We start from the raw sequence: 22,123 nt of genomic DNA, 5'->3' as shown, positions 1-22,123 counted from the left end.
CGTAATGCTTCTTAGACAGGTTTATGATTGTAGGAGGTTTTCTGTGGTGCTACATATACTGTGTGCACAATATAATATAGACAATATAATGCATATATGATTTATATTGTGTATGGCTCCAAAAAAATCTAAAATTTATACTGTGTGCACAATATAAATTATGTTGAACTATATTGAAAATTTGTTGAATTATGTTGAGGAAGTGCGATGTTAAATTATGTTGAAAATTTGTAAAATTTTAAGCCGCTAAACCAATTCGTATCCATCCGCCAATCCGTTCAATCCACATCCACCGGATTGGCGGACGGATGCGAATTGATTTTCCCCAATCCGCCAATCTGGCGGACGGATGGCGGATTGGAGGTTCCGTGGCCGCAACCGACCCGCGCCCATCCCTAGTTGCGGAGATCCAGTGGAGGAAGAAGTGTGACTCGTAGGTTGGACAAACGTACGTGCCTGGAGTGGCCTTTGTAAGATGTTTCTTGTACTCTTTTCTTTCATAGTGGATTGTTCGTTTGGCTGAGGGCCTATGATTTTTATCACAAGTTGGTGGATTCCAATTGTGATTTTTTCACATAAAAAATCTTTTGTGTCGTCGTTTAATTTTATCTTTCTCTCTCTCTCTCTCTCTCTCTCCCTCTCTTTCTCTCTCTTATCTACATTAATCATGGTGGTATAATTTTTAATTTGAATTATCTAAATTGACAATCACTTATCAGAGGACAAATCTAGATTTTCAAAAGGAGTTTTTGATAAAACTAGATTTTTCAATTGGTATTAGAGAGGGTAGCTTGTATTTTGTTTTCTCAAAACTATAGGAGCGTAATCCTTAAGTGTTTTTTTGATTATGGATTCAAATAATGTTTCTCATAAATCTCATTTGCTCAACGGAACCAACTATAGTTTTTGGAAAGCTTGGATGAGTGCACATTTAAAATCTGTTGATGAAAGAGTTTGGCAATCCGTTATTAAAGGATGGAGTGAACCCATGATCACCGTAGATGGAGAAAGTATTCCAAAAGCTGTTGAAAACTAGAATACAACTGATTTTACTAATATAAATTGGAATAGCAAGACTATTAATGCTATTTTTGGCTATGTCACACAAGAAGAGTTTCGTCGTGTAAGTACGTGTAAAATTACCAAAGAAGCATAAGATATCCTTGAGACAGTGCACGAGGGCAAAAACACTGTTATACGAAGCAAACTTCAAAAGCTCACATCTAACTTTGAAATGCTTCTAATGAAAGATGATGAGAGCTTTGATGATTTTTATGCAAACCTTAGTGACATTATTAATTCCTGTTTTGCATTGGGAGAGAAAATTCCCGAGTCTAAGATTGTTGCTAAAATTTTGAAATCATTGTCCGATCGTTTCCAATCAAAGGTGACAGCTATTGAAGAAGCTCAAGGTGTTGATAATCTTAAGCTGGATCAATTGATTGAAAACTTACAAACTTATGAGAGCAACATTTTTTCTAAAAAGAAACAAAAAGATAATCTTGCTTTTACAAGCTCTCATAAGGATATTCAAACTTTCAAGGAAGATAATGATTTTTGAATCTGAAATGATGGCTCTTTTAACAAAACAATTTTAGAAATTTTTGAAAAAGAAAAAGCCAAATTTTAGAGATTCAAATCCTAGGAAGAAGGGCAATGATGAGCAAAATTTTGCGAAACCCGACAAAAAGAAATTTCATGAAATACAATGCTATGAATGTTAAGGGTTTGGTCACATAGCAACCGAGTGTCTTTCCAAAAAGAATAAAAAGAAAGCTCTCAAAATGACATGAGTTGATGAGAGTAATTCTGAGAATGAGGAAGGAAAAGAAGGCTCAAACAAAGATCAATTTATGGTTTTTTTTGTTATATCTTCAAAAATTGAGCAAGAAGCAACCTACAATGCCTTGGTTGCGAGTCTTGATCTCACCACAGAAAAAGAAGACGATTTTGAACGTGAAGATGAGGACTTTCAAGACACTATGTAAAGATGTACAATGAGTGCCTTAACCTATCAAAATAAAAAGGCAAACTCATTGCAAGTTTGGAAGAAGTGAGAAGGAGGGAGCTCAATTAATGAAGGAGCTCTTAGGAGCTCAAACAAAAATAAGCTTTCTCACTAATGAAAAGAGCATTTTGATTGATGAACTCTTTATTTGCAAAAATTAGAGAGAGTTTTTCCTTGGTGCTCATGATGAGCTTAAAAAGAGTTTTGATCTCCTTAAAGAGGATGCTGGAAATTTGGCCAAGACAAGAAAAGAGCTAGAAGACAAGTGCGCCAAGAGGAAACTTGAATTAATTGGAGCAAATGCCACACTTAAGTTGTGGAATACAAGTTTGAAGAATTTAGACGCGGTTCCAAATTCGCAAAAATTGGCTCTTGATAAGAGTGGACTTGGCTACTTCAACAATCAAGACTCCAAGCTGGAAGCCTCATCCTCCAACAATGCAAGCACTCAAGAGGTTAAGGGCCTTGATGAAGGAAAATGTTTAATTTCTTCAATTTCAAATTTGACTCATGAAAATGCTTTGAAAAAGAAATTTATACCCGTTTGTCATCATTGTGGAGTAGTGGTCACATTAGGCCTCATTGCATGAATTTGTATAAGGCCAACCATAGCAGGGGTGGAAGTGCTTCTAGACAAGCTCAAAGGCCATAACATGTGCACAGGCAGCCACACCACCACACCATGAGCACAATTGGAACGTTCAATGGGGTAAGCCGGTAACAAGATATCCTAAGGATGGTAAGCCTGTTTTCGGTGTGATTTTTGTGAAAAATTTGGCTATCTTCGTTCTTTTTGTTATATGCTTAATGGTTATGATTTGCCGAGAGTAAATTCAAATGTTCAACAAGGTGGTAAGTTTTTACAAATTCATGATAAACTTTCTCATGATAAGTCTAGATTGGTTTGGATGATGGTGGATGATCCGAGATGAAATTGGTGCTTTTGTTTCTTGTACATATGATCTTTTTTTTTGTTGTTGTTTCTTTTGATTATCTTGTCATGTCTTTTTTGTTCATCGTGTCATTCATCCTTGAGTTTTTGAGTCTTTTTCTATGTTGTTGAGTTCGTTGTTATTTTATTTTTTTTTAATTTTTTTTTTCAGTCTCAGGGGAAGTTTCTTAGAATGATTTGGGGGTAAGACATGATTTGCGGGTGAACTTGACTTTTGAACATAAGATTTTGGCTCATTTTGAAATTTTTTCCTTAAACTCTTCATAGTTTTGTGAAAAATTTTGTTTTTACAAATCCATGACATGTTCTCTTTGTGTAATTTACATCTCATTTAAAAAATTTGAGGATTGGTGAATTTTATCTCATTGTGTACCCATATTTTGGGAAACCTAAATGTTTATCTTTTGCTCATGAGAGATCTTGAACCTTGTGTCTATTTTTCACTAGCGTGACGTTTTTGGATTGACTGCTACCAAGCTATCAATGTTTGATGAGAGTTGTGCTGAAATATTGATTTTGTGCGATGCTCAAGGAAAAGGGCTACATGTAAGAGTGAGTTATAGCTGCCATGTCTCAAAGGATAAAATTCATGTTTCATTGGTTTAAGCTACTGCTCTTAGTAGTGTGAAAGCCATTCTTCATGTTTTTAAAAATATATATATAATATATATATATATATATATATGGAAAAGGAAGTGTTGGAAAAACTATTGGCTCTCAATATCACACAATGAAAACTTGGGGTTTGACTTTCGAGATTTTGAAACAAAATGTTTGAATTGAAATTTTCATGGCATTGGTAAACACAGTGTCTTTTCCTCATCACACAACACACTTCCTTTATATGAGAATCTTGTACACCAAATTCTATTTGTTTCTAAGTGAGTGTATTTTACAATTTGCAGTACATTGTCATATTTGTTCAAAATTCTATTTTTCATCAGAGGACAGGGGTTTAATTATTTTGAGTTTCTAAATTAAAAAAAAAAAATGGTCGCGCCTGCGGTTCTGCCATTGCGCTCGCGATGGTTCTGTTTTCATTTAGTCGCGTCCGTATCTTGATTTCCCTCTCCTATGCGACTGTTCCTCATCTTGTGCTACTAGGGTTTATTTTTCTTGGGTTTTCATCAAATCCCCTTGATTCTTAGGTAATTTCTTTATCCTTCTTCTTGATTTCGTGTTATATTTTGTTGATTTTAGTCTTGATTTTGGTTTTAAACCCTGGTTTTTGCATCCTTGTGTCCCTTTCTTTTTCCTTTGAATTTGTTTGAGGGTTTGTGGTTCTTGCTAAGTTATCTTCTCCATACTCATTGTAGGAGGAAAACTTTTTCTTGATTAGACTCCTTTTTGGTTTATTGTCTTTTTGTTTGGAGCCCTAGATTTGAGTCTCATTTTTTTTTTTTTGGGTAGATTTGTGGCTTTGTTGTCCTAGAGTGTTTTTCCATATTTGTTTTTGGTGGTTAATTTCTTAGTATTTTTTTCTTGGCATTTGTTTTTGTTTCATCTTTTTCATTTGATAGTCTCTTTGTGTTGAGTCCATGGCTTTATCTTCTTCAAAAAAGAGAACCAAACAAGCTACAAGAAAGAGAAATTTTGATTCATATTCTTTTCACTCTAAAGATTATCAAAATCTTTTTCATGTTCGTTTTATTGAACGTAATGTGTTGCTAGAACACAATGTAGAACCTAACACATTTGATGATCTTCCCATTAGACCTTGGTTTGAATGTTTGAGTGGTAATGCGGTATTGGATTTTGATGGCATTGTGAATGGGAGTTGGGTTAGAGAATTTTATTGCAACATACATTCTGTTGCCCCTGATTTATCTTCCTTTCAGAGTTATGTTCGAGCTAAAAGATTTGTGTTTAATCCTAATTTTGTTGCTACTATTCTTGGCTTAGTGTAGACACCCCATTTTTGACCGACCTTAAGACTCAGATATCACTGATTGAGCGCTTGGTGATGTTGCATAATGTGCTCGTTCAGAAGTTTCAGAGTCGCGGCCGTGAGCCCCACCTCCGGACTTCCGAACCCTCTTTTGTGCTTTGCCTCGGTTTGCGAACCAGGCTCGGTTTTCTTTGTTTCTTTTCCTGAGGGAAGGGAGAGGTCCCGTAGACCATCTCTCAATGTCCGTAGGCTACATTTCGTAGTCGTAGGCCATTTTGCCCATTTCAGAGTCCGGTTTCCGATTTTTCGGGACCGTTGGCCATGAGCCTCGGTTCGGGACCGCCTAACCATCTCCGTTTGCTCTGATTTTCGGCATACTTCCTATTTTCTCCCTTTTGAGGGACACTGGGGTCTGAGAAACCCACTTCGTGGCCGAATGCCACTTTCGGTGCTTAACAGCCCATTTTCGGGACCTCGAACTGCGCGTTTTGGCCCCCGAACATTCGTTTTGCAACGGTTTTCGTTCATTTTTGGCAGGTACCTCTGTTTTATCATCGGGGAGGTCACTGAAGAGTGGGAGGCCAGTAATTGTTGCAGCAACCAGTTATACATCCTCTGACGCCCTCCGACGCCCGTTTTTCACACTTCCGGGCTAATGTTGAACACCTTGGGCCCATTTTCTTGAACTTTGAACCACATATTTGTGATGTACACACATGAGAGGACCCTAAAAGTTCATGGCCGGCCATTAATTCAACTTGACCCTTTTGACCCCCTCATTCCGGGCTAATGTTGAACCCCTTGGACCCTTTTTCTTGAACTTTGAACCACATATTTGTGATGTACACACATGAGAGGACCCTAAAAGTTCATGGCCGGCCATTAATTCAACTTGACCCTTTTGACCCCCTCCTTCCGGGCTAATGTTGAACCCCTTGGACCCACTTTCTTGGACTTTTAACCACAGGGTTGTGTTGTACACAGGTAGGAGGACCCCACCAGTTGGTGGCCGGCCAGAAAATCTGATTGACCTTTTTGACCCCTAGCCGGCCGGCTAGGGGGTGTGGCCGGCCGGCCACCTGCAACAAAAGTACCAGGCCGGCCGTATTCCTTGCACTGTTCCCTTTACAGCTGTGAGGCTTTATCCCCCAGAAAAGATCTTTATCCGGGGGATATTTTGTGGGGGAAAGTTACTCTCCTTTTCCCCCACCTTTACACCCCCTTTTTGGCCTATATAGCAAGCAAGATATATCCTTTGTTGGGGTTAGAAAACTTCACCTTCAAGCATCCATACACAACTCCATCTTTATCCCTCTCATTTTCTTAAAAAACCCTAAGTCCCTAAGCTCCATTCCTTCTACACCACCAAGCTCTACCACTACCACCTCATTTCCAGCAACAAGGAAGGTTTCTCAAAGGCCAAAGAAGCTGCAAATTGATCCAAGAAGCAACCAAAGTCTTAGTCCTCAAGGGTGAGTAGCTCTTCTCCTCTTTTGACCCTTTTTCTTGATCTATTTGTAAGCCCCCTATGCTTTTTGTTTCAAGCTCCGGCCCTAACTGAAAAGGGCCCTCTTTTGAGCTCATCTTCACTTTTTATTAAGGGCTCAACCCTGTTTGAGCCCTCCATGACACACTTGCTTCATTGATCCTCTTATATGTCATAATCTTGCATGCTATTTTCGACCCATGAGTAATCTGTTTTTGAGCATGTTGTAAACTGATATTAGGCTTATTTTGAGCCCCTCTTCAACATTGAAGAAGGGCTCAACACCATTTGGGACTTCCATGTTATACCTACCTTTATACTCCTCTTTTCTTCCCCATTCTTGCATGCAATGGCAGCCTATCATACTTTTGTTTTTGGCCATTTTACAGTTCTGAAAAAGTGCTTATTTTGGTCCATTATTCATGTTTCATTTAGGTCCTTTCATGGTTTGGGGCCTCCATAGGTCACTTCATGTTATATCTCTCTTTTATTCCCCATTCTTGCATGTTTAGTTAGCCTATCATGCTTTTGTTTTTGGCCATTTTACAGTTCTGGAAAAGTGCTTATTTTGGTCCATTCTACATTTTTTTATTAAGGGTCTTTGGCTGTTTGGTGATTATTTTGCATACTTCATGTTATAGCCACTTTTGAGCCTCATTTTGCATCACATTTCTATCATGTTTGTATACTGATTTCGAGGTTTCCGTATACTGTAAATATTCATATTTTTGGTCCCTCTTCAGTGTTGTAGAAGGGAAATTTTCAGTTTGGGTTTTGCTTATATCACTTGCTTCATTACCCCTCTTTTGGCCCCTATTCTTGCATGCCATTTTTGCCATACCTATGCTTGCTGTTTGGCCATGTTTATAACTGTGAAAGTGCATCTTTTGGGACTGTCTAGCTTCTGTCTTTGCATTGCATGTCCATGTTGTGCATGTTTGGCATAGCTATAGGCCATTTCGGGTGCCTAAATTCGCATTTCGGGACAATTCCATGCATTTCATGTCATTTCGCCTCATTTCGGGACTGTTTTCCCCCATGTTTTAGTGCTGAAATTCCATTAGCATGCTTGCATATCATTTTTGCCATATTACATCACATTCTGTCATTGCCTCGGTTTGCGTGCCCGTGTGCACGCATTTCGAGGCACTCCTTTTTTATCCGACGACATCCTATGTGAGTGTGGCTGAGGCTCACTCATGTTGGTATAAGCCCATATCATGTTTTCATGTCATTACATCACATTCTGCCATCGCCTCGGTTTGCGTGCCCGTGTGCACGCATTTCGAGGCACCTCATTTTTATAGCATTCTGCCATCGCCTCGGTTTGCGTGCCCGCGCGCACGCATTTCGGGCACCTCATTTTCATAGCATTCTGCCATCTCCTCAGTTTGCGTGCCCGTGTGCACGCATTTCGAGGCACCTTATTTTCATAGCATTCTGCCATCGCCTCGGTTTGCGTGCCCGTGTGCACGCATTTCGAGGCACCTCATTTTCATAGCATTCTGCCATTGCCTCAGTTTGCGTGCCCGTGTGCACGCATTTCGAGGCACCTCATTTTCATAGCATTCTACTATTGCCTCGATTTGCGTGCCTGTGTGCATGCATTTCGAGGCCTCTCATTTTCATTGCATTCTATCATTTTCTCGGTTTGCGTGCTTGGGTGCACGCACTTCGAGGCATCTCTTTTCCATAGCATCGTGTATGTTAGGATTATATCTTAGTTGCATTTCATGCATATCATGCATATTGCATCGTGTTCGGAATAGGAGTTACCCCGGGCACGGGAAACGAGGTACATTTCGTACTCCGAGTGACGGAATGTGTCTCAATTCCCCAGTCACCGACACTCCGGATTATTCATGATGGAGTTAGGTTTTAGCTGTAGTTTCATGTGCATTCATCCTATATTGAGTTGTGCATTTCGACTCCTCGGCCATCATGCCTCGGTATGCGTGATTGGTGGCACGAGGTTCGAGACATGCATATATCTGTGCAAATACATTGCTATGCCCCTTTCCTGCTCTCTGTTGCAGCAAAATCAGGAATCAGCAACTTTTTGGGGCTTGGCACGCATTTCAAGAACAGGTGTAAACAGAGGCTAATTGGGGCATTCCGATGGATTTCCGCGCAAGACAATTCGGACATACATCATCCATCAGAAGCAAGGCGGTCCCTGGCTTGCACGCCAGTTTCATTTACTTTCTTAGTTAATTCATTAATTAATTAGAATTTTGTAATATTTTGGACTGTAATATTCTTTTGTTCGGGACTGGAATATTTGGACTGTATTATTTATTCGGACCCTCTGTGCGAGGGCATAACTGTAATAAGTGTGCGTGAGTGTGTTGTATGTCTTCCAACCCCACGTCTTTCTCCCTTTTATTTATCCGCTTATGATGGTTAGATTTGGGCATGTTTCAATTAGCATACAGTATGACAGCATGTTTGCATTCATTCATCTGTATTGCATGCACGGGGCTCGGCGCATCATACTAACTGCATTGTATTTTCAATTTCAAAGTTGAATACATGATAGTTGTAACATTCCATATGCCATCTTAGAATAGCCGAGCTTGCTATAGTTGCATTTTGCATGTGTTGCATTAGGCATTTCTGTATACTTAGGATCATGCATAATTTCTAATGTAGTTTCTATTTTGGCTTGGAGTACTCGGTAAGCTTTATGCTTTAGCATCCTTGCATGCGTGTGAGTGCTGCCATGAATAGCATGCTTACCATGAGGCTATGTGCTTATATGATATAACTGCCTGAATGCCTGTGGGTGAAGGTTGGGTTATCTGAATTGGAATAAATCATCAAATGTTTCAAGCCTACCTGCGGGTAGCAAACCATTTTCAAAAACAAGCATGAAATGTTTTGTTCCAATTTGGGCGACCCGGTCTATACTTGTATGCTGTGAGCATCACATAGTAAACTAGGCTAATAACCGGAATAAGAACATACAATGTTTTCAAAAATTGATATCATGGTTAGTAGAGGCCGGTCTATGACCGGGCAAGCGGGGGTGCTCACGAAGTGACCTTCCCCAATCGTACCCAAGTTCCCGAGCCGAGGCAACTTTGGTGATGACGGACACGTGGCCTCTTGGCACCGAGTCAGGGTTTCCTAAATTTCCCAAAATAAAATATTTAGGTGGCGACTCTGTATCTGGCAAAGCAGTCCATATTTGGCACTACTTTTTCAAAAAATCAGTTTCTCAAAACGATTTGCCGGATTTGGACTCTTTGGTTCAGATTAGGAACCGTGACATTTAAGAGTCCGAGCTGTAGTGACCCCAAATGAACAGAACGGGACTAACCCTCCCGGGGCGTTCGGGGACGTCTACACTTAGAAAGACCTCTTGTGTGTGATTATTCCAAGATAGGCGTGATGAGACGGGTCCTATAGATTTTATTGTCATTGCGTCTATTTTGTTAGGTGCTCCTTATAATTGGTTTCTCGGTGCTTCTATACCTCATCGTTCTCTCATTACCCCTAATCCGATTTTGAACCTTATTATCTCACACAATGTCACTCCTACTTCACATTTTTCCGATCTGTCTCAAGATCAAGGGTACTTCTTTCATGCCATTAGCCAAAATTTGTCTATTGATGTCCCTTTGGTTGTTTATCGCCACATGATAGCTGCTTTTAATGGAAAGAAATCTCTTGGCTTGCCATATGCATCACTTTTCACAAAATTTCTGTCATCTCAAGAAGTTCCCTTTGACAATGTGGATGATATAGTTGAGATTGATAACCCTATCTCCAAACTAATTGTTAGTTTAAGTAATGCTCAAGTGAGGGGGAGAGCTGGCCAAGCTCCAATTGAGCATGGTGGACATGGCAGAAGAGGATGACATGGTGCTCCCATTGAAAAAGGTGTTGAGGGGGAGCTTGCAACTTTTCAAACCATTCAATAACATATTTTTCAAATGCAAGCTTCTTAATTAGAATTTCAGGAGGAAATGCGTGGACGGATGGATTAACAGGATGCTCAGCTAGATCAATTTGATTCCCCGATTTGACCGCATTGATCAGTCCACCACTTTTCTTGCTACGTAGTTTTAGGAGTTTGTTACTTTGGTTTTCATGGATTGATGTAGGCTTGGTTGGCTATTCTTTTGTGTACTTTTCCTTTATCATTTCCGGACAAAAAAAGAGAGCATTGTTTAGGGGGAGTTTTTAAGAACTTGGATTGTTTTTTTATGCAATGTTTTTATTGTTGTGATTAATGATTTGCTTTTCTCGTATGAAATTGGTCTAATAAGTTTTTGTGCAAGATTTTGGGTTTTGTCACGGAATTGCCAAAGGGGTAGATTGTTAGGATTTTTAACCTAAACTTGTGTTGCATCAACATTTATTTTGGCAAATTCCATGACAAAGCAATTTCATTTGATTTATATTTCTTAGTTGGTTGTGTTTGTTTTTTGTATTGTCCTTTTGTTTCATTATCTTCTTGATCTTTCAAATTATTTTTAATGGCTGGGAGTTTTAAAGTTTCAAAATCTAGTTGTAGACAATTTCGGTGGTTCAAATACTTTGTGCTCAATTGATTATTGACATAATGAATTTGAGATTTGTAGAACAATTTTTCAAAGTACGCCTCAAGAGATATATCATGATCTTTCTTGAAATTGTTTCTTTCGTTATTTTTGCATGTGCAATATCGTTTTGGGATTATGCATTTTAAATTTGTAGATTTGTTGGCATGAAGGTGGTTTGGCATGTGTAACTAAAAGGCTTTGTTTTGTTGGCATAGGTGTAGCGACCCTAGTTTTCTTAAGTCATTATTTATTATTATTATGATTATTATTATCTTATTTTATTTTTGACTTTATTAATTGTGTAGTCACATGAGAATTTAATGTGATATTTAATTAATTTAATGTGTTATTTAATTAATCCAAATATTTATATATTTATATTTGTTATATATAAAAAAAAGAGGTGTTATATATATACGAGTGTATGCTCGTGCCTAAAGGCACGGTGAAAATAACGTTAGATTAATCTTCTTCTATCCAATCTTTTATGTAGTACGTGAAAAATTTATTCACAAAATAATTTCAGAGAAAAATTGTTCCTTTCTTATACCATCACCGTTATACTTATCTAAGCTATCAATCTTTCTTGTTCTAATTGAGGAGAGTTGGTCTCATTTGAACTTCGGCTAAAATTTAAAAAGAAGATAATTTTAGTGATTGCAATATTAACAAACCATCTCTCATGTCAACTATTGATAGGTAATGTTTAAAAAGAAAAGGCATGGAAAGGAAAATCGTGCATTGCTACTCACCCCCATTGTGCAAAATTAAAGTATATCAAAGCCCAAAATGTAGCAAGAAAAATGTATCAATTAGTTAAATAAAATGTATGATTAGCAAACTCATGAACATATTACACTCAAGTCTCAGTAGTATTAGTTAGTTACAACACTCATTTCACTTTACTAAGCTTAAGCTTAAGTCTCAGACTCTTCATATTACACTTCTCTCTTGCTAATTACTAAGGAAGAGAAAAATAGAAAGTAAAAATCAACAAAAAAAAAAAAAAAAAAAGAAGAAACTAAACCTTAATCAACAAAACCACCTCTCTTTGGGCAATCACCTAACCCTCCAATCAAGCATATATGTCTATGGATTACACCAATCTGAAAACATCAAGCACTATCTATAATAGTTGCAAAAGCAAAAATCATCAAGCACTAATTGAAAGTTCCAAACACATTATTCGATTTTAGCTCTTAAACACATTATCAAGCACTAATATTTATAAATGCCTCCCTCCATCATCAAGCACTAATGATTCAGCAAATATATTTAATTTCTAAAATTGAGAATGTCAACCTTTTAGAGACATGGAATTCAGCACATAGGTAGATAACTTTTCAAGATACAATTTGTCTCACACCATTTTATTCATTTATCTGCACTTTTTGCCTCCCTCTATCTCTACTTTCCCTCATCCCACACCCACACACCCTCTCTGTTTTTTAATCTATATAGCAAATATTTTATGCACCCAAACACATGTGGGGTTCACACGAGAAACTACTATATATCAAAAAAAATGTTTCAGAGACACATCCATATAGAGGGAAAAAGAGAGATTTACTGACCAAGAAAAATGCTCTTTCTTTGATAACCTTCATGGATATCTTTGGCACCACAATGCAAGTAGCATCATTTCAAAAATCCTCAAACCACAATCTCAAAAGAAAGATTTCATAAACTCACAACTGAGATCCAATTGAGAGCAATCAACCTATTTAGAAGTAGTACAAACAAAAAAATAAAAAAACTGCTTAGTTTTTTGGTCTTTCCCAAAAATAATAAATAATAATAAAAATAATTAGCAAAGAGAACATTATCCAAAAAATAAATAAATTCGTAAACTCAACCCAGTCAAGCAAAGAAAAACTTTTTCCTCACCCCAGTTCAAAAGTTTAGCAAAGGGGAACTTTTTCCTCAACCAAAAATTTGATCATTCGATTAATCTCTCCCTCACCTTCCATTCCCTGTGAATTAATAAACACATCAAATAGAGAAACAGTTTATCAAGCATTTGGTGAACATTGTAGTAGCAGAAATTATATAGTGGTAAAACTAATTATTTTGAACTTCAATTATTGCAAACTATACTGAAATCCTTAGAATGGAATGAATAACAATAAATTTAATTAAAATAACTGGAAATAGGTTGTAATTAATTCCAAGTGACATGAGAAAGTTGGTCTTTGAACTATGGAAATCGAGTAACAGATTAAATCATCAACTTACAACATCATGAATGTACAAAAAATAAAAAATAGAAGCAAAAAAATGGATGGAATCTTGATTACCTCTATTGATGGAGCCTTTAGAACTATTCTCCTCACCAGATTCTGATGCCTCCGTCACATGTACAAAGTATTAAGAATAAAAACATCAGCCTTATATGAATTGATAATTTCTCTACAACACTCCAACTCAACAAAAAATTGTGCATTGATGTCAGGAGAAAAGATCTTTCATACTAAAACTAATTCCCTGATAAAATAAAAAAATAAAAAAGACAGAAAACTACAACAATAAAAGGTGGGTGTGCCCAACACAGATGAAGGAGCTAAAGGGCTTGCAGAATTCGAAAGGAATATTCATCTTAATTTTATATATATTTCATCAACAACAACAACAGCAAAAATAAATAAATCTATAAATAAAACTAACAAAGCTCCACTGACTTATGGATATAATGTTAAGGGGATAAAGAGATATGAAAAACTAACAAAAAAGGGAGGGAGAAAGTCAAAAGATGGCATATAGTAATCTTAAAGACCTTAAAAGGGTTGTGTGAACCCTTTTCCAACAATAAAAAACTAAAAAGGAAAGTCAAACATCGAGTTTAGCAAATCGAATTGACTCACTTCACAATTTACCGATTTCGTTCACCGATTCACCTACGATTCATGGCAATTTGCGATTCATACAACCTGTTCGTATTGATTACTCACTGAATCAAATCGCAAATTGTATGATTCTAATAACAGAGATTTCAACACATGTCATATTCATATAAATGAAGTAAAAACTATAAAGAAACACAAACAATTATGCCCAACATCTCTGCACTCCTCTTTCAGTTATCCATAAAGAAATTGAAGAAAAAAAAATTCAATCAACACTACATAAACAAACTTGCTAAATGGTAGCTAAAATGACACATGACAAATAATAGGGAACTAATAATTAGACCAAGCAACCATATGACACAACAAATGTTTTGCAATAAGAAATGAGTTATATGTTTTTATCATAAATCATTTTCAATAACTTAGAAATGACAATATTAAATTTAAAAAAATTCGTAAACTAAAAACAGATGGAACAATTTTATTCCCAATGGAAGCCAAGCATCCTATTAAAGAATTGTGATACCTTTAATGGGTCAACATGGTGCATTGAAATGCTATGGACAGCAGCTGCAAAAAAAAAAAAAAAAAAAAAAAAATATATATATATATATATATATATATTCAAATAGCTCCAACTATTCAAATCCTCCCATAAGTAAAATATGAACCAACCCTTTTGGATCCATTTGGTTTGCTCATGGGAAGCAGCCAACGCACTGTCACAACAAAAAATAAAATTTGGATTAAAAAAAAAAAGGAAAAATTAGGCCACAATATTGATATTGATATTGTGAACTGTTTGAACACCGAAATTGCTTAAGAGATTGACACAGCACGGCTATGTAGTGAAGAAACAGCTCATTTTAAGGGAAAAAGAGAACCGTTCATCAATTGATGAAGGTATTGCTAAAATATTGATGAAATTGTGCACCCACAAAAACACAAAAGCATGAGAGAGAGAGAGAGAGAGAGAGTATCCAAATGGAACTTAATTTAACAGTACTAAGAATAGGAATAAAGGAAAGACTTAATGGAAAAGAGTAATTGGAATAGAGAAAACTTGCAGCTCCTAACCTTGATCCTTGATGGACTTTGGGAGCCCACATCTTGAAAAATAAAATTAAAAGCATCAGAGAGAGATAAAGAGGCCGTGGAAGTTTTAAATTTTTAATATCAGGGAAATGAAAGCTTCAAATGATCTTAATAAGTAAATATAAGATTAGAAAGTTTCAATCTCAAGCCTACGTCATTCCAAAGATTAGAAAATATAAGTAAGCAAGCTCCAATCCAAAATTTGCCTACTGTTTATTATTAAAAATAACATCCAACTCCCACTATTTGTGTCACCAATTTGAATATACCTCTATTTTTGCTAAACCTATAAAAATATACCTCTATTAAAAATAACATCCAACTCATAAGATTATAAACAGATTGCATGGTGTATAAACTATTTTAATAAACTATATAAACTATTTTAATATAAGCAGCTAGCATGGTGTTCATAAGTTTAGAATTATATAAACTATTTTAATTGAGCCATTTTACCGAACATGGCGTATGCATGAAGACACACAAAATATAGAGGGGTGAAGAGACATATTTTAATTGAGGCAATATAAATGAGAAACAAATCACATAATATAAATGAGAAACACAATCAAACCCGAATGAGAAACAAATCACATAAAAAATTAGACACCCAACGAAAACCCAAATAAAAATTTTGAGGCATTTTGGAGACCCATTTTAGAAAAATATTTCAAAGACCTATGTGAGGCATTTTACAGAACATAATGAATGCATACAAAGAGACACACATAAAACAAAAAAAGCCGAAAAAGAAAAAAAAATGTTTTGATGGATTTTCAAAAGATTATATGTTCGCAAGTAGAATTATATAAACAGCTAGAATGGTGTTCATAAGTTTAGAATTACATAAACTATTTTAATTGAGTCATTTTACCGAACATGGTGTATGCATGAAAACACACACAAAATATAGAGGGGTGAAGAGACATATTTTAATTGAGGCAATATAAATGAGAAACACAATCAAACCTGAATGAGAAACAAATCACATAAAAAATTAGACACCTAACGAAAACCCAAATAAAAATTTCAAGGCATTTTGGAGACCCATTTTAGAAAAATATTTTAGAGACCTATGTGAGGCATTTTATAGAACATAGTGAATGCATACAAAGAGACATATAAAACAAAGAAAGCCGAAAAAGAAAAATTTAAAAAAAATGTTTTGATGGATTTTCATAAGATTATATGTTCTCAAGTAGAATTATATAAGCAGCTAGCATGGTGTATAAACTATTTTAATAAACTATGTAAACTATTTTAATATAAGCAGCTAGCATGGTGTTTATAAGTTTAGAATTATATAAACTATTTTAATTGAGCCATTTTACCGAACATGATGTATGCATGAAAACACACATAATATAAATGAGAAACAAATTGTATTGAAATCTACAGGCATAAGAAACATAAGTATTGAAAATTTTAAAATGAAAATAACAAATTGTAATTGAGAGAGACAGTTGAGATGAGATGAAATGAACATAGAGATGAGACTCAAACAGATGCTGTAGTTTCAAATTGTGAAACCGAAATCAAAATACAGAAGGAAAAAAATGATGAGGTATGGACAGAAACAATATATTCTATCCACAAAATCAAAGTTACAAATCAGTTAACAGACTACCTGATTATTAACAAAAGAATATTATATATATCTACCTGATTAAAGTCTCCAGTGTGGTAAAGCACAACAGCTAACAGACTGTACGCACTCGCAGTCGTACGATGATAGGGACCACAGATAGCTATCATCTTTGCCAATGCCTTCAGAATCAAGTAATACAAAAAATTGTGATTGATTTTTGTACCCGTTAAGAATGGAATTAAACAGCTTACTACACAGGATGGCTTTGGTACCTTCGTTCCATAGTTGACAGAATCTTCTAGCTATCCTTTATCGAGTGCCATCTTTGATGACTCCAATAGGGTCCGCCCATCTGCAGAAGAGCATCCTACATGCTGTGTAGCATATGGTTCAAACATCTTGGTTATTGCAAAGCACGTCACACTAAATTTAGATTGTAAAACTTTCAAATCAAATGCAATTTGTGTGGATGTGTGCAAGTGAGAGGGAGAGAGAGAGAGAGAGAGAGAGACCCTTACTTTACACACAGGAACAATGCCAATAATATCAGATTTCTTGAAAGGGCTTGGGCTTTCCATATCATAGTCTTTCGGAAGCAACTCCAATCCAACCTGGATATTTATAAAAAAAAATAAAAAAAAAACAAATGAAAAAAGAAACATTAGAATCTCATTCTAATGAAACCATGACCGAAGGCAATAAAAGGAGATAGTACCTTGTGGCAAAGTCCTCGGAGAATTGTTAATTTCCTCAATTGTTGAAACTCATCTTTTAGAGTCCAGCCATATCTTTTAGCTAGAAAAGTTCGTAACCACTGCAATTTGAGCATGTGATCACCACTCAAGTTATGTTCACTATCTTCTATTGTGTAGCCCCCAAGCAAGAAATTCAAGCATGAAGCTACTGCTGTGGATAAGTTTGCCACATTATTCTTTTAGCTAGAAAAGTTTGTAACCACTGCAATTTGAGCATGTGATCACCACTCAAGTTATGTTCAATATCTTCTATTGTGTAGCCCCCAAGCAAGAAATTCAAGCATGAAGCTACTGCTGTGGATAAGTCTGCCACATTATTAATAGAAGCAATAGAGGCTTTAAGGACATGCTTGAAAACTCGAGTGACCATCTCGTGAATACAAAGTGACTGTATATGAGGAAGCTTCTCTGCAAGTTCAACCTGGTTTTCATAATGCGATCAGAGCCAACAATAGTTAATGTCGTATTTTATTTAGATCAAATTTAAACACTCTGCTGAAATTATGCTTCGTACAATCATGTAGCTTACGTAGATATTTGACAATATTGATCAAGTTAGCAAGCACAATAATTTCCCTAAGAAATAAGATTTTCAGAAGCAACATTCCAGTCTCATATCATTTTGAGCTTTGTGGAGCGCTTGTGTATATGAGAGAGAGAGAGAGACGGAGAGAGAGAGAGAGAGATTATCTTTTTAACACACAACCCAAAGAGCGCATTTGTAATCCTCTTAGATGCATGAAGTCAGTCCGTCCATCAAAGTCTGTTACCTAAAATCACATATTTTTCACTCCGCAAAATCACATATTTTTTCAACATACCTTCTTTAATTTACTAGGAATTCTGAACCCATTTGGTATCATTTGCCATGTTTATTAATTAATTGTGAAAAAAAAAGCAAAGCCCATTTGATTTCTAAATCAACTCATGACCATTCACACGACGGAAATCAAATCAGCCGAGAAATAACAAACATTGAATGAGAATAATTCACTAAACCCAACAGTATAAAATTTGGAAGAACAAAATAATTCACTCCACAATCAAATTTTTTTTCAACATTCCTTATTTAATTTACTTGATAATCTGAACCCATTTTGTAAATCATAAATCACATAATAGGTTCACATAATATAGGTTCACATAAAATTTTACCAGAAATCACATAATAGGTTCACATAATATAAATCACACAAAAATCACATAATATAAATCACATAAATCATATAAATCACACAATCAAACCCGAATGCGAAACAAATCACATAAAAAATTAGACACCCAACGAAAGAAATTTTGATGCCATAAATTTTTTTGAGAATACATAAACTGAAAATTTCTGGTATATTGACCCACAATATATGTGAGTCAAAAATTAACCGGGTATATTTCTTCCCTTTAAATTTTTCCCTCCGTCCATCTCCGACAAATATCAAAAATTTCTGGTATATTTGAGAATACATAAACTGCATTTTCTGGTATATTGACTCACAAATTCACAATACACAAATTCACAATACCCTGGGTCCTAGGCTTATTCACAATATAGTCTACATATATATAAATAAAAACAGAGCAAATTTTCACTGATTGATATACAGTAACACTAATATTCTATGGCATCAAAGTCAATGAAGCTCTGTTTTATGGAAAACAGAACATGTAGAAGTGGTGCAATGCCAAAGAGTAATAATATCTACTTGAATCCAAGACTGGATTTGGGTCCCCTTCTTTCTGTAATCTTCTTCAAGGATTGGGGCTCTCATCAAATAAACTTCTGGACCCACCGATCTAGGCTTATTTCAGAAACTCCTGGACCATCAGGTCAGGTGTGTAATGACCCTACGCACAAAGAAAACCTTGCAAAAAAAAAATATAGTCAAGATTTCGGAGAACCTCACCGATTTGTTGCTGCGATGTCGCCGAACCCACCAATCTAGCAAGGCTAGCACCGATCTAGCCGATCTGCTCTTAAATGAGAGAGAGAGAGAGAGAGAGAGAGAGAGAGAGAGAGATGGATTTGTCTGCTCTTGAAGAACCATCGTAGAAGAACCACCGTAGGATTGATTCACCATTGTAAATCCACCATTGAAATATAACGTCTCTTAGACATTTTGTAGCTGTTGGATTGAATCAATCCTGCGGTTCATATTTTGACAGAGGGACAACAGTCCCATCAGAATTCAAAAACAACTCTCCCTTATTATATAGATATTATCTTATATATATATATTTATATATATTATAATTTGTTGTATAATATCATATAATAGTTTATTAGGTTATTATGTATGAGATTTAGGTTTTTATATATATAATATAATATGTAATCAACTAGGTTTAGAAGTTGATAAGAAAATAAAGAAAAAAAAAGAAGAGAAACAGGGCAGGAACGGCGTAGAGAGAGAGAGAGAGAGAGAGAGAGAGAGAGAGTGCGCGCTGTGTGTGTGGCTGAGAGACGGGAAAGAGAGGAGAAGGAAAAAAAAAGATTAGGGTTTTATTTTGGTGACTCCATTAATTCTTTTAAGTGATTCTTTGATCTCAAAAAAATATTGTGAGTACAAACCTCACTTCCCTTGATTTATGTTTAATTCGCTGTTTTTATTTATTTATTTATTTGATGTTAGTTTGATTATGTTTTTACATAAAGATGATAGATTGATTTTAATTATTTTGATTAGTTGTGTATGTAAGGTTTAGGGTTTTTAGATGATTGATTGATTTTAATTATTTTGATTAGTTGTGTATGCCAGGATTAGAATTCTTATGTGGATTTATTTTATGGTTGTAAGCACCCTCATGAATATATGAAATTAAAATAAATTAGAAACCTATAGATAAATTCCTTACACTCCACCATGACTCCATGGATTGTTGTTTTATTTAAGTGTTGTGAGAAAGAGTGTATAAAAAAAGTGAGAATTATGAGATTTATTTAAATGCTTTAGGCTTGGCATTATTATGTTTATTCTCATGAGTGATATGCTATGTAAATATATATTGTTGCCTCGTTCTCATGAGTAGACGAGTGCTTTGATTTACGCGCGTACGTATATGCTAACCATCCGGGGAGTGTGGGTCAAACTCGGGACGATATCCCCATGCAAGTTTGGCTTCGGAGCGGTGTTAGGTATACGAGAGGCACATGAGATATATGTGTAGGCCGGGAGTGAAGGCCGATGTGGTGGAGTTAAGGTACAGAGAATTTAATTATGAGATAATTGGTATAGTGTGTATTGTATTGATTTGTACAGGTTGAAAAATAGTAAACGACCTCGATAAATTATGAAATTTGAGCAGAGACATGTATACGTGATTCTAGATAACTTTTGTGTTTTAGCTTGTTATTAAAAAGATCGATTAGAACTTATAATCGGATGATCTTAGTTATTGTAGTTTTGATTCATTTTAGCAATGCAGATTTTAGAGGCTGATTTAACCCACAAAACGAGCTCATTTTTATTGGTTTCATGTAAACTGAAGTAAAACATTATTCTGCACACTTTTCGTGTTTTGAACCTTTTCGGAAAAAATCATCTTAGGGCAATTTTTGTTCGTTTTCAGCTTCAGATTTTTCGATTGAATTCCGTCTAGGTTTTTCTATTAAATTTTTCTCTCAACCTGTTCAGTTTCTGTTAAATTCGTCCGCGTTGTATTTTAGGAAATTTGATTTTGTACAACTTTCGTTCTTTGAGTTTTGGTCCATTCGAATTATTTAAGCATGAAATGGTACATTTTTATATTTCTTCAGCAAATTACTTATGATTAAATTATACTAAGGCCTCGATTGGGAACATGCTAATTTAGTAAATTTTTGGCTATTTGGCTAAAATATGAGTTAAAAAATAGTATGTTTGGAATGACTTTTTGACTTTTTACGAAAAGATGTGCAAAAAGTAGAGAGAAAGAGAATCTTTGACTTTTTGGTATGGGTTGTTGGCTTTTTGGCTAATTTAGTAATTTTCTGACTTTTTGGCTAAAAGGGAGGGTTCCCAAACGAGACCTAACTTTATTTTTTTTGCAGGATGGTGGGTCTTACTAACTTTTTATGCAGGGATGACCCACCGTATTTTTATGTTTATTTTATTTATTTTATGCTCAACTTATATTTAGTTGTGTACGGGAAAGAAACTAAATGCCACCGTATCTCGGAAAACTATCCATTCGTCTTGGTACGGTCCCGTAACAAGAATTAAATATATTTTTGTTTGGGTCTAGTGGACACGTGGGTATTAAATCTTGTACTCATACTAGTATATCTGTATGCTGACCCGTTTTGTCTCTTGGCAACTCGGGTGCGTTCTGTTTGAGCGCAGCCGAGCTTCCTTTACAGGATTAGTTGGGGCTACGGTGGTGACGTGGAATTACTATAGTGTTGGACTTGTCCTTTGGACCTCTTTTGTTTTCTTGAGCTTAAGGTTGATATTAGTTTATGTATTTATTATTTTTTTTAATGACTTTAGTATTGGAATAATTTGGCATGGTTTGTTACCGTGCTTTATTTAAGTTGTTTTGACTATTTATTGTTACCTTGATGTTGAGGTATTGGTTAGTTATGAATTTATGGTGGATGGTTTGGTTTGGTTTGCGTTTAGTTTTTTTTGTTTCACCCCTAGGATTTGGATGATGGAATATTGATTGGGGTTAGTCCTAATATAATATTTAATTGTTCGAATTTTGGGGCGTGACAATAGGCATGTGCTACAAAAGTGCTAGAGTTTTATTTTTGATTTGGTTAGTCAACTCTAAAATCTTTGGAGATAATGTTGTTGACAAATATGTGTGGAAGATTGTTGAGTTTTTCAGCCTAAAAGATGGGTTTATGCTGAGAGAAAATGTGACATCGTATGGAGAAAAGTTTGGCGGAAAGTAGTAGCAAGAAGTCTGTAAAATCAGTTGGTCTCGTTCACACCATTGCGCCTGCAGTAAAGGCCATTGCTCTCACGGCCAGACTG

Source organism: Camellia sinensis, unplaced genomic scaffold, assembly GCF_055761805.1.
Source record: "Camellia sinensis isolate YWXY unplaced genomic scaffold, ASM5576180v1 Unanchor1, whole genome shotgun sequence".
In the NCBI taxonomy this organism is placed as follows: Eukaryota; Viridiplantae; Streptophyta; class Magnoliopsida; order Ericales; family Theaceae; genus Camellia; species Camellia sinensis.
Note: the sequence above shows the minus strand (reverse complement) of the source record.